The sequence below is a fragment of the Sinohyriopsis cumingii genome, unplaced genomic scaffold (assembly GCF_028554795.1).
Source record: "Sinohyriopsis cumingii isolate HCF-2022 unplaced genomic scaffold, ASM2855479v2 utg001339l, whole genome shotgun sequence".
NCBI classification, from domain to species: domain Eukaryota; kingdom Metazoa; phylum Mollusca; class Bivalvia; order Unionida; family Unionidae; genus Sinohyriopsis; species Sinohyriopsis cumingii.
Window position 1 is genome coordinate 840,118 of NW_028315985.1, and position 13,387 is coordinate 853,504.

Genomic DNA, 13,387 nt, shown 5'->3' on the forward strand with positions numbered 1-13,387 from the left:
GAATTTATATTAAATCATATCTCGGATGAATTAAGATGGGATTGAAAACCATGTATATCTTTAACCCTGGTAGTACGGAAGCCAACTATTTATTGATGACGTAACCTACCACTGTATGCAGGTGTCGTATAGTTATGATGAAACGAAAACATTGCATGATGATATCATAAAGTATGGATCAGGCCAGTGGCACCTTTGGATTTGAAAACACGACCAATCTTTAATCGTAAGCTAATAACATAAGGAGATATTGCAAGCTATAGGCAAAAAAAATGACGGACAGTAAGTACATCAGTGAAACAAACATTACAAAAGGCTTTTTATGGTTGGGAATGTCTGTTATCAAAAGCGGATATCGATGTAAACAATATGCAGGCTAGTCAATAGTTGCAGTCTCACATATGCACATGATCGAGACTGAATTGGTGGAAACGTTTTATTTATCAATGAGTTATCTAGAGAATATTTTTTTGGTCCTGGGGGAAACGGTATATCAACCCGAGTCAGAACTACAACTAGCACGACAAGGACTTAGCAAAGAGAGAGAGAAACAGAGAGAGACAGACATTAAACTACACAATTAAGCCATTCTAATAGCAAAAACAGGCCTGCATCAAAGACATGAACTATCGAGCTTATGGTGAATGATTCATGTTTGGGTTGTGTTAGTTTTTACATAGTTTGTTTTAGGTCTAACTCAATGAACATGCAAATAAAGCATGATTTATTTAGTATTGTGTTGTTGTTGTTGTTGATTCTCCTGCAATGTTTGGGCAGTATGAAGTTACATAAGATGTATTACAACAAAATATCTGCATTAATACAATTACAGAAAAAATGTTTTTGATTTACACCTGCTATTGGATACTTAGGGCTTAAAAAGAAATGTCTAATCCAAAATGAATTAAATATTTCAAAAACAACATTAGACTGGGTGTTAAAAGCTAACACAAAGAACATGAAATAGTCATAGACTTAAATAATTAGGTCATAAATGCATGCAATGTTCTCCTTTAATGAATAATTGTATGAGGGGAGAATTGATCAGTCTTGACCTGATGTTAATAATAATAATAAACCACAAAATGGGTAAGTTGCAGACTCGTATAATTGTCAACGCTTAAATTCCTCAAGTGTGGCATCGTTTCATGGTTTTATAAATGTAATATCAACTCAAACCGATATATGTTTTATATTCAATATATTAAGGTTCACGTGCATTCCTTTGATTGAACTGGATTTTCTTTGTTTATCACCCTGAAAAAAATGCAGATTTTAAAATTACTTAAATATGTTTAAGTGAAATATAAATCACTCAAAACGTTGTACTGCCCACCAGTACATTCTCATTAAAGCTACTTATTGTGTAGTTTTATCAGGAAATAGTCACAATATGTTTTTATTGTTGAGAAATGCACTTTTATTTAAAACAATTTGACAGGTTGTAATGTGTCATCATCACATTTTGATTCCTAATCAATTATGTAAATATAATACATTCTGTAAGTGAAATTCAGTCCTGTCATTATGTATGCTGCTGCTCAAAAGAAAACCTTACAATCAATGTGACTTGCATAAGTATGTAATGGACACAACTCTCTTGTAACAAGAGAAGATCACATCTAATGGCCGTGATAATGATACGAACTGATAATATTGCATTGCAAATGTCATATGTTAGCAATGTTGAAGGATAGAGAAATAGATATGTCGAAAAAGTGAACCGTTCTCCAATTAGAATAACTTTGGTACTAACAGCTGCCTCGCTTGGCGCTCAGTGTTGAGAGGTTTGTGTTAGGCCTGGTCGGCCTGGTGTCACGATAATATGACTGAGTGAGACATCAAGCTACATGTCTGCGGCATGTTGGCCCATTGCTAGACAACAATCTAAACTAACACACTGCAGAGATCGTAGCGATATGACTGAAACATTCTTATAGCTACGTGACAAATCCAAATCACACACACACACACACACACACTCTACCAGATTTTTCTTTCTATAATGTCCTTAGTAACCAATTGTTTCACTGCTGTCAATTTGTCATTGCTCCGCTAACAATCTACTTTAGATTCCGGGAAACATAATGGGAACCTCATGTATATGACAGTTTGATAAAGCTCTAATAAATACAAAATTCTGGCCTTTTAATGATGTATATTTTGTACTAGGTAACAGTGGCGCAGATTTGACGTTCAGCATGGCTGTAACAGCGGCTACTTGAAACTTAAAGTATCTCTACTATTCCTGAATAGATGGTCTTATGAAAATGAGTGTTTCAAGAACCACCTATTATGATGTCTTGGTGGTCATACTTTACAACCATGCTAATGTCATACCCTGCATGACCACAACGGCAGTTATCTTGAAAATCGCTACTCCTCCTGAACGGATAGTAATATTTAACAGACGTCCTATGGTGTATAATTGATCATAAATACAACTGGTGCTGATGAGAAGTCCAATATGGCTGCTACTGTAACGATCTTGGTTATATTTTATAGCTACACCTCTTGTCTCAAAAATACTTATAATAGTGTCTAATTGGTTTTAAATTTAATTTGTGTCAATCCCTTGTGAAAAATATTCATGATCATGTCAATAAGGGTTTGTCATGTAAAAATTTGTCATAATGTTTTTAGTCCTAAAACAAAATGTCTCTGATATGACATCCAATACAGGGCCATCTTAAAATTTTTGGTTACTTCTAAACTTAAACTAAAAGTCATCTTAAGATGAGGCCTTGACTATGTTTTTTTTATACTTAGGATGAAGCATGCCACTCAAATTGTGCTGCTAATTTTCATTTCTTACTTTAAACAATAATATCACCAGTGGTATGATAATCTATTTTTAAATTTCAGCCATTTAAGTTCGAAACAAATATATGGATGGTATATAAATGGCAAATTTAGGATAATTCGTGCTGCCCTTATTGTAACATGAATGGATCGTTTCAATATCGTTACTAACTTCATTTGTCAAACTTGTACAGCAATGAACTGTAACATAATTTCCTATATATAGCTGGTTAGTCTCTGAAAAGATGAATTCTAAGGCTTGCTTCTGAACAGAAGTGTTTCATTTGCTTGCATCAGTTTGTATACTTGTCAGTATAAGCTCTCAACAGTTGTTCTTTTTCAACATTTTCAATTAGATTATTGAAGATACACAGCTTAAAATTTGGATTCATTTTGACTGATAATCTTGGCCTCGATTCATAAGGATTGACAAACATGTTACTCTGTGAGTTCAAATTTTTAACTTGAAATAAGTCTTCACCAAGTTCTTTGTTCAAAGTTTTATCATTAGTATAAAACGTATCAATCAAGTATGATTAGTATATGCATTATTTTATCGTTGATCACGAAAATCATTTGCGATAATGAATAATACATACACTGTGGGACTCAATTGATGCTGAACATTACCTCTGGTTTTGATGTTACCAATAACATCTTGTTGGCTTTCATTTGAACAATATAAATAATACGTGAGAACTGGTTATTTCAAGTTTCAATACAAGTATATTACGATGATCTAAATAAAATGAACTTCTTAAAATCAAGGAAATATAGGTCCAAAGAATCTCATTGTCCATATCAAGCAATCCATTCATCAATGGTTTGGTTGCGGCAGACTCACAAGAGTGATTCCCCACATAATCAGTTTTGGGTGCGTGAATCAAACGTTACTTTGAATAGTCATACATTGGATATTTGGAAACGTGTCTTTCAAATAGTTTAGATATGGTTAGCAAAATAAAGATTTGATTTATCCAATTTTGAAAATGAATCAGAACCTTGGGTGTCCTTAATTATAACAAAACAGATCAATTTGCTGTTGTTGTTGTTGTAGGGCTTAACGCCATTTTTCAGCACCAGATAGGCTATACATGGCGGCCAGTATTAATGGTGGAGGAAGAACCCGGAAAACCCCAGGAAAGAACCACCGACCCACGAGAAGCTACTGGCAAGCTTTCTCCCATAACCACATTAGCCGAATCCAGGACTCGAACCGACGCAGACAGAGGTGAGATGGCAGTGATCCGTAACGGTGAGCGATTTAGACCACTCAGCCACTCGGGGCCCCGGATCAATTTGCACTGGTCCAAATAATTATGTAGATAATCATTGAAAGCAATATCAAAATCACATATGTTTAATTCGATTGACCTAACAGATTAACCCCAAAAATCTGTCTGATTTCATACATTATTGTCGTGAGTCGTGTAGGTTCATGTAGGTTTCTGAGACCGTTTTACTGCTTTTTTTTAAAGAAGCATGTTCATGAAGTGTTGTATATACTCAAGTCACTAATATGAGATTACAAGGATAATATTCAATTCTGTATGGGTAATAGTTTGTGTTTCCTTGATAAGGACAGTCTAAGATTATGTTGAGTACAAATGTTCTCTATAAACCATGGCAAATTGACAGGATGTTTCTAAACATTATATTAATATATTGCCTATATTTTTAGTTAAGACTTATAGTGTCCATCGATGATAAACGGGTGCATCACTAGATCATATGAATTCTAGTTTGACTTCTTAGCTTTGTTAGCCTTGTACGTTCAGTTGTATGTTTTTTATTTGCGAATGATTGGCAAGTAATTGTAGTTCCTTTATCGTTTAGCACTTGTTTATAACAAGTTGATATGCAACAAAATTAATAATAGCGTGCAAGTTTTTCAGTCTTTCAGTTCTGCCTTTGACATTTTGTTACACAAAATAGGTGGTAGTTTGCTAAATCACTTGGAACGATAAATTGTTTGAAGAGATACAGAAGATAGTGTTGTGTCCCTACTAAGCACTTTGATGATAATACATTTAGGTCAATGGTCATTTACAAATAGATACACGACTTGACTTCAATGATTTTCTCAGATGTTTTACTGTAAACATGATCAATCAACATTAGCTGATGTTACACATGTATGATTGCCTTTAGCTAGTAATAAAAGAGCTAGGTAAGCGAATAAGATGGAGACTTATAGTTGGCATCGGTGAAATCGGATGCAATTTCGTCCTTGCATTGCCATCATTTAGGATAATTAAACAGTCTTGATTTACGTCTATACTAATAAAAGTTTGCACATATTCTTTTCCCATGTCTCCAATCGTGGATGTCGAGTCCTCCTTCCTCGTGTTATTAGCATAAACTTTGAGATAGCTTTCAGGCTGATGAGGTAACTGCGGATTTCGTTGAATAGAGCGGCATGTACTATATCCTTCGGATTTAGATGCACATGATCTTTGTGATAGTAATCATAGTAATCATATGATTCATCACCATCAACGTTGTCTTCCATTACTTTTATTTGTCACAGTGGCGGTTTTGAAACATCGGTTTTTCACTTTATAATGTGCAAAATGAAAATGGTGCCGATTTTTTATGTTCAGTATGACTGTCATAACAGCCATATTGATTTTTTTGTTGCTCTTTTGCCTTGCCGGATTAACATGGGATTTTCACAAAATTACTTGCTATGATTTATTTGGTGTTATAGGCTGTCAAATCTGGCCACCGATGTAGCCATCTTAAAAATTATGTTAATGTTGCTCCTCATGAACAAAAAGCATTATCGCTATTAGGTTTCCATCAAAGACTATTTATGAGATTTATGAAAACATTAATGCTGAAACATCAGTCATTGCCGCCACAGTGGTATTAATCTTGCAAACTTCTTTCTGCTTCTGCTGAATACCTGCATGGAATTGTTTCTGAAAGGCTTTTTTATGTCACACTGGTTGTGAATCACACTGTGCCAAACTGAATTACAATATGGCTACAATGGTCATTTTAAACATATTTTTGTGGCTACCCCTTCTAGTCAATTGATGTTTCTGTGATTGTTCCTTCACCAAGTAAATGTGTATGCTATCTAGTTTACCATGAATGGAAATGGAGCCAAGCTGATAGCCAATACGGCCACTACGGCAGCCATATTAACATGTTTGCTATAGTTACGTCCCCAAAACAGAAAGTGATATTTACATCGGCTTTACACCAGAAAGCTTGTAATGAACCCAAATGGATGTACTTAAATGACGTTATGTTGGTCCTACATGAAAGTGGTACCAATCTTAGGTATACATCAGGTAATTTGAAAATAGTGTTAGTGGTGGAAGAATAGCATTGATATTTTCAACACGCAGCAATTAAAAGGAGGATATTGTATTACTTAAATTTCTTGAAATTCTTTTCAACTAGTTCAACTAGTAGAGAAACAGTCTCTTTCAGGGACTGTTGTTCAAAGCTGTTTCTACCAGATTGGGACCGCGTCTGTGGGGTAGTGGTTAGAGCGTTCGCCTCGAATGGGGGGTCATGGGTTCGATCCCCAGCTGAGTCATACCTCGGCGTTTAAGAGTTAGTGTTAGGACTGGTCGGCCTGGTGTCAGGATAATGTGACTGGCTGGGACATAATGCTACATGTCTGAGGCATGTTGGCCCAGTGCTAGACAACAAATTGAACTACCACACTGCATACATCGTAGCGATATGACTGAAACATTCTTAAGGCTACGTTAAAAATCGACATCACACACACACACGCTCTACCAGATTTGTCTTTCTAAAATGTCCTTAGTAACCAATTGTTTCACTGCTGTCAATTTGTCAATGCTCTGCTAACAATATACTTTAGATTTCGAGAAAGAGGATGGGCACCTCATGTATATGACGTTTTGATAAAGCTCTAATAAATACAAAATACTGGCACACTCCAGCCAATAATACACAGTAATCAACCGCGTAACATAAGAATCAGTATATTTCGAAGACTGTTATTGCTTGTTCTAAAGACAATCTACATATTCTAATTTTTTTTATAATGTTTTCAAAATGTTTGGAGAAATTATTTTTCATATCATTAGCTTCTAAATAAATGATACCACTTTTATTTTGAACAACTGGACCATTGTATGTTCCTACTATCATATGACATAATTTATGCAGATCAAAATTCTAAATGGCTTTGTTAAATATTAATTTGATATTTTAGATTTATTTTCTGTCTGTCTGTCTGTCTGTCTCTCTCTCTCTCTCTCTCTCTCTCTATCTCTCTCTCTCTCTCTCTCTCTCTCTCTCTATATATATATATATATATATATATATATATATATATGTGCGTGTGTGTGTGTGTACAATCCTAAATTATGTATCACACGCACAAACACACGTTGAAGTGATTCGGGTGTCTTCCCTGTTGTTCGATCGTGCATATCCTTATATGCATGAAACATAACTTACATAAATCAAATCATTCGGAATTTCGTTCACTATTTCAAGCTAGATTATTTACAAACAACAAATTAATGTGCATGTAATATATGAAACACCGCATGTGTGTTTATTCTGAGCGGGTAAGAGGCGATGAACGAATTCGTTTGATACTGTGTATAAATAATCTCAGCCACAATGTATGCCATATCAAAATTACTATTTTGCTAATTCAAAATAAAACATGAACCTGGTATTCATTTTCGTTTATGTGTCATTTTCTGAGACATTATTGGGGTTTTCCCTCGAATGCATTTGTGAATAAGAGGAACACAAGTAATTCATCTACTGTAATTTATCAATGGATTTTTAGTCATTGATGTAGTTAGTTATCATATTTTAGCACAGTACAAATTTGATTGAGAGACTGGCAGATGTTGACAGTAGTGGAATTAATAGTGCATTGTTGATCTGGTTTTGTTGTTTCACATGCAGTCTTCGATTAAGACTAAAGTGTATGCATAACCCATTATCAAAAGAAAGAACAAATTCCTAAATTTGAATTGTATGACAAATTTATTTTAAGGCTGCCTGTTACCACTTTTCTTTATCCCAATGGGTGCAGTGTCTAAATACAACTATGTACATTTCGTTAGCTAAGATCATGCAAACTGCTTAATACTCAACCCGTAAAAGAACGGAAGTTTCCTCTACGTACTTATTCTCTAATATAGCTTGTATATGATTTGATATGAACTTTGCAACATATATAGTTACTTAAAATTAGTACATACATTTAAATTGGTTTGTCTGGTATTTATAGTACCTAAATTATATAGATTTAGAATGACTTCCTAACATAACTTGATATCTATACTAAGTCATAAACATGACACTTTTATTAGCCTTCAGAGCGATGACACCATAATATCGTCCCTGGATTGACCTGAGGGCTTTGGCTTATTAGGCAAACTATATATTTGCCCCCCCCCCCCCATTGCGAAACAAATTCACTTCATTCTATTTAGCTCCCGTTACAGCGTGGCGCAATGGACGAAGACCAAGTTCGCCTATATGGTGGGGTGGGTCCGGTTTAAACACCGACACATCCATATGATTCAAAAGCATGACAAGTACACCAATATCTTGCAATTTAATCACTATCAACGAAATAAATATAATAAAAGAGTATTAAATATGGATCATTAGAATCATTATAAATTGAGATGTATTTGAAGTAAAAGATAAGCTGCACTTTTAAACAATTATCCAATGATGAGCTTGATAATACATTATTATTATTTAATAACATTCCAACGTGTTCATAAACAAAAGTATTGTCTTTTGAAAGGTTATAACGTTTTCTCTATATTTCAGTTAACAGCATATAATGAACTAATTTTGGTAGTGCTTGCTATAAAGCTACGAGTGACTGCTCTTTACAATTAATATTTCAATAACTCTTGTCCAACAACAAACAAATTATGATGCGATTCAGAGTGACCTATCAATTAAAAAACAAAATTGTAATATGTTAATTTAGAATTACAAATTAACCCAATTAGGGTTTGCCTATTATAGTATCACTTTAATGTAAATTTATAAAAAGTATTGCAACAAATTATAGACAAAAATATTCAAATATCTTCTGGAACATCGCACACATTAAATGAGAATTAATCTGAATCTATGATTTGCTATTAATTTATATGCATTTAGGACCTCTTGATTGTATTGCATCAAAGATGTCTGCAAATGTTCTTTATTATTATTTGAACTAAACACAAAGTATTGCATCTCTCTCTCTCTCTTTCGCTGCTGTTGAAGTATGTACATTGGTATTTTATGTCGCTTCATAATAGCCAGACATGTCTAAATGTGTGATGATGAATCATTGTGTGCAATGTTCATTCAGCTTTTATCTCCACTCCAACCTTAGTTTGCTGTCTTCATTTTCCCTTTTGTATTCAAACCTCATATGTGGTTTATCTATATGTGGCTGTCAGTCATTGTGCTGCTAGGTCGCAGATTATGGTAAACTAAACATGTTACGTTCTTTTCATCATAAGAGTTTCCTTGGTTACATTTTTCATAAACCTTTATGGATAGGCTACTCTTAGAAAGGAACAGTCCTATTCTAATGCCGGAAGGTAAAGGACCTGATTAAGCGAATCCATAATTGTGATTTGTTCGATTCTCTGCACGATAATTTAAATTTCCGAGATCCAACTTTATCAAAGGTTCAAAGCATTCTACACCTGACAGTCAGCTCCCTACTGCTGGTCAGAACACGAGATCACATGAACAAGACTGTTTTGTGGTTTTGTATGAAAAGTCTTCATCCTAAATATTTTAAAATTTACTATGGCATTACATTGGAGGTAACGGAGCTTTCTGTTGCGTCTATGACCAAAAGACGAACATTCAAATTATGTTCATTTTACTTTGGTTGCAGCCATTGTCTGACAGTGATATCCCATTCTTCTAAGACATTTTCCTCTAAACGTTACAGCTTTGCCTGTCAAGGTTTATAGCAGTGCCAGTATACTTTGCCCGACCAGTAAGCAATAATTGAATTAAATGCACGTTGATGCATCCACAAAAGTATAACAAGCACTTTCTTACATTATGGCTTTTACTTCTGAAACAAAATTAGCACGTTTGCGATATGATATATTGCAATTCTTTACAATTGTATCTGTTGTTCAGCAAATGAGAGAACAATAACAGCTTCAAATGTAACACACATCACATCATCCGATTTGTCTATGAAATGAACGTCAACATTATGATCAAAAACATTATCACCAACTATAGTAACCACAACCGATCACACTGGTCTACAGCCAAATTTCTTCCGAAAAAAAATGTAGTAAACCATTTGCTAATTTCTGGGTAACTAAGAACGAACATGATGCATGATGCAAGCATAACGAAGATGATATCACTCTGCTGAACTAAATCACCATATCAGCTCTTGATGCCTTGTTAGTCAGCGTTTGATTTTGCAATGGACACATTTTTGTTTAGCCAAAGTAAGCAGAAATGCTTCGTACGTGTGTCAACAATGCAGATAACATCTGCTGTGCTTGTGCTGAAGTGACTTTTTCATCACAAAAACGCAGTAAAACCACTATGGTTAAGAAAGCCTAACACATCTTTTGCTGCAAAATTGGAGGTCAGGACAAGAGGTGGATCTTACAAATATGCTGCAACAATTGTGCAATAAACCTTCGCCAATGGCTGAACAGGTAAAGGAAATCTATGACTTTTGCAGTGTAAATCATTTGGAGAGAGCCAACTGATCATATCAACAAATGTTACTTCTGTATGTGCCTCCAGTTGTCAAAGATGTAAACGTGCATTGTGCATTATCCAAACATTCCATCATCTATACGTCCAGTACAGGAAGAGAATGAAACATCTAGTCCTGAGCCATCAATGTCACATGACCAATATTTCCTCCCATTCTCCTCCTCTGAACCACACATTCTAACACAAGATGAACTGACATACCCTTTTCAGGGATTTGGAACTACCCACGAGTAAAGCAGAGCTTTGGGGCTCCAGAGCACGACAGTGGAATCTCCTAGCTTGTGATGTTAGGGTGTCCATGTTCAGTGAGCGTCAAAGATATATTGTCCCTTTTTTCTTCATTCTTCATGGAAGGTGAAAATGTAGCCTGCAACAAAATCGATAGTGTGATTGCAGTGGTCAATATAATTTATGATCCAGTTGAAGGAAGACTGTTCAATGATTCATCGAGGACGTGTCTTAAATCTGTTTTGCTGCATAATGGTAACGTTCTGCCAACACTTCCATTTGGCCATCTGTCCATATGAGGGAAACCTATGAAAACATGAAACAATTGTTGAGGTGCATAAACTATGACAAACATCAATGGCATCTTTCTTGTAATTTTATGGTTCTTACTGTCTTGCTTGCTCCACATATTGGATACACAAAGTACTGCTATTTTCTCTGCGAATGGGATAGTAGTGCAATAAATTCACACTACATTAACAGAGTCTGGAAGGAAAAGTGTTCAGCATCCACCACATGTTGAATCTATGAAGAATGTGTTACCACCCTTGCATATTAAGGCGAGTCTGATGAAGAACTGTGTCAAGGTCATGGACAAAAGACAAGGAGCTTTAAATGTACCTCCGTGGAAAATTCCCACCGTTAGATGAAGCTAATACTCAGGAAGATGTTTATGTTGGTCCTCATATTCGTGAACTCCTTCGAGATGTTATATTTGGCTGTGATCTGCGTGGCAAGGAAAAGACGGCATCGAAAGCCTTCTAGATAGTGGCCAAATATTTGAACGGAAACGACAAGTCAGAAAACTACAGGAAGTTGCTGGAACCATTCTCAAGGCATACACACGTCTTGGTTCCAACATGTCATTAAAGATACATTTTTGCACTCTTATTTAGATATTTTTCATTGAACTGCGGAGCAGTGAGCGACAAGCACGGCCGCGAGGGATTTCACCAGGACATTACAACCATAGCGAATCGCTATCAGGGCAAATGGAACCCATCAATGTTTGCAGATTATTCCTGGACAGTGACGAGAGATGCTCCATTTCATGAATACAAGAGGCAAGCCAAGAAGGACTCGGTAGACACCGAATAAGGACTAAACTATTTACTTTTATATATACATAATGGATTTTTGCCTTTTGTTTCATAATAAATTTTATTTATATATCCTTTTTCTGTGTTTTAAAGTGTGCCATATAAAGCACAGGTGAAAGATTGTCACGTAAAGCAAAACATGATAAGACCTAGGTTTACAATCTAATTATCTAAATAATATACATAGACGTCAAATATAAAAGCTTAAATATCTTGGAAACAATAGCGAATATGTAGTTTTATTTGTCAATTGTATGCAGAATTCTGGCAGTTATAGTCAAAATTTCTTCAGCAGACTATTCTCTACACAGGGTACCTGCTTAAGTATGCCAACATAATTTATCGGAACCATTACGTAATTTACCTATCATTTTTACCATATTGATTGGAGGGGGAAAGCTACCTGTTTTTTGAATTTGCTCATGATTCCTCTTTTCCTGTACTTCTATGAGACTTTTGTGTTTGCTGCCTTTTGCCGATGTTCTCAAAATCTTTAACTTACAGTTAAAATAGTGTTATTACGGTCTCTTTTTCTTGAACACGTTTTCTTTGATGTCCATCTGCTCTCTTTAACGCGGCATGTTTAACTAAGTATCTTATGTAATCATTCTAATCTCTTTAATACAGCTTGTTTGATTGGCTTATTAAGTGTAGTTTAACAGCTTTTATACATAACAATTAGATATCGAGCTGACAGCTCAATACTCGTAACATTTTGCTAAGAAACAAGAACGAGAAGTGATCGTGTATATGTCCATGCCTTGCTGTAAATCTCCTTTGTTAAATAGTTTTAGTTGAACCCTTCATCTTGCTGAAAGGTAACTGCATCTATTGATATGGAAAAACAACATGAATTCGACATATTGATATTTTAAACTGTTATGCAATATCACAATAATAAATTTACAACATGAATGAGTGATAACTACAGTTGTTTGATTCAAAAAACATAATTTATAAAATCAATCAAAGAGGACTTTCGATTTTACATAAGTTTTGACTTCAGAGTTAATTTGAAGCCGTTTATTTTTAATCAAGATGAGAGAGCAGAAACTACGTAATATAAGTTGTACTTAGGATATGTATTCATTTGGTGATAAGAGAATTTGAAAAGTTAAGACCATAATATGTTGAAAAACAATTAAATGTACTACAAGGTGTATTTGTTGTTGTTGTTGTAGGGTTTAACGCCATTTTTCAGCACACGATATGCTATACATGGCGGCCAGTATTAATGGTGGAGGAAGAACCAGGGAAAACCTCGGAAAGAACCACCTACCCACGAGAAGCTACTGACAAGCTTTCTCACGTAGTCACTTTGGCTGAATCCGAGACTCGAACAAGCGCAGACAGAGGTGAGATGGCAGTGATCCGTAACGGAGAGTGCTTTATACCACTCAGCCACTCGGGGCCCCCCAAGTATATTTAATGGGATATATACAGTTTGTGGTTTATTATTAATGATATGTCAACACTTTAGCATATTTTCGACATATTTAATTCTTCTAAATAAGTTCGTG

The 13,387-nt window shown here is 35.1% G+C and overlaps 1 protein-coding gene across 1 annotated transcript in view; it reads left to right on the plus strand.

Annotated features, from left to right (window-relative positions):
- The window catches only part of LOC149772614 (uncharacterized), a 419,962-nt gene that overhangs the window by 230,259 nt on the left and 176,316 nt on the right, over positions 1–13,387 (plus strand). The gene's annotated exons all lie outside the window — the stretch shown is intronic.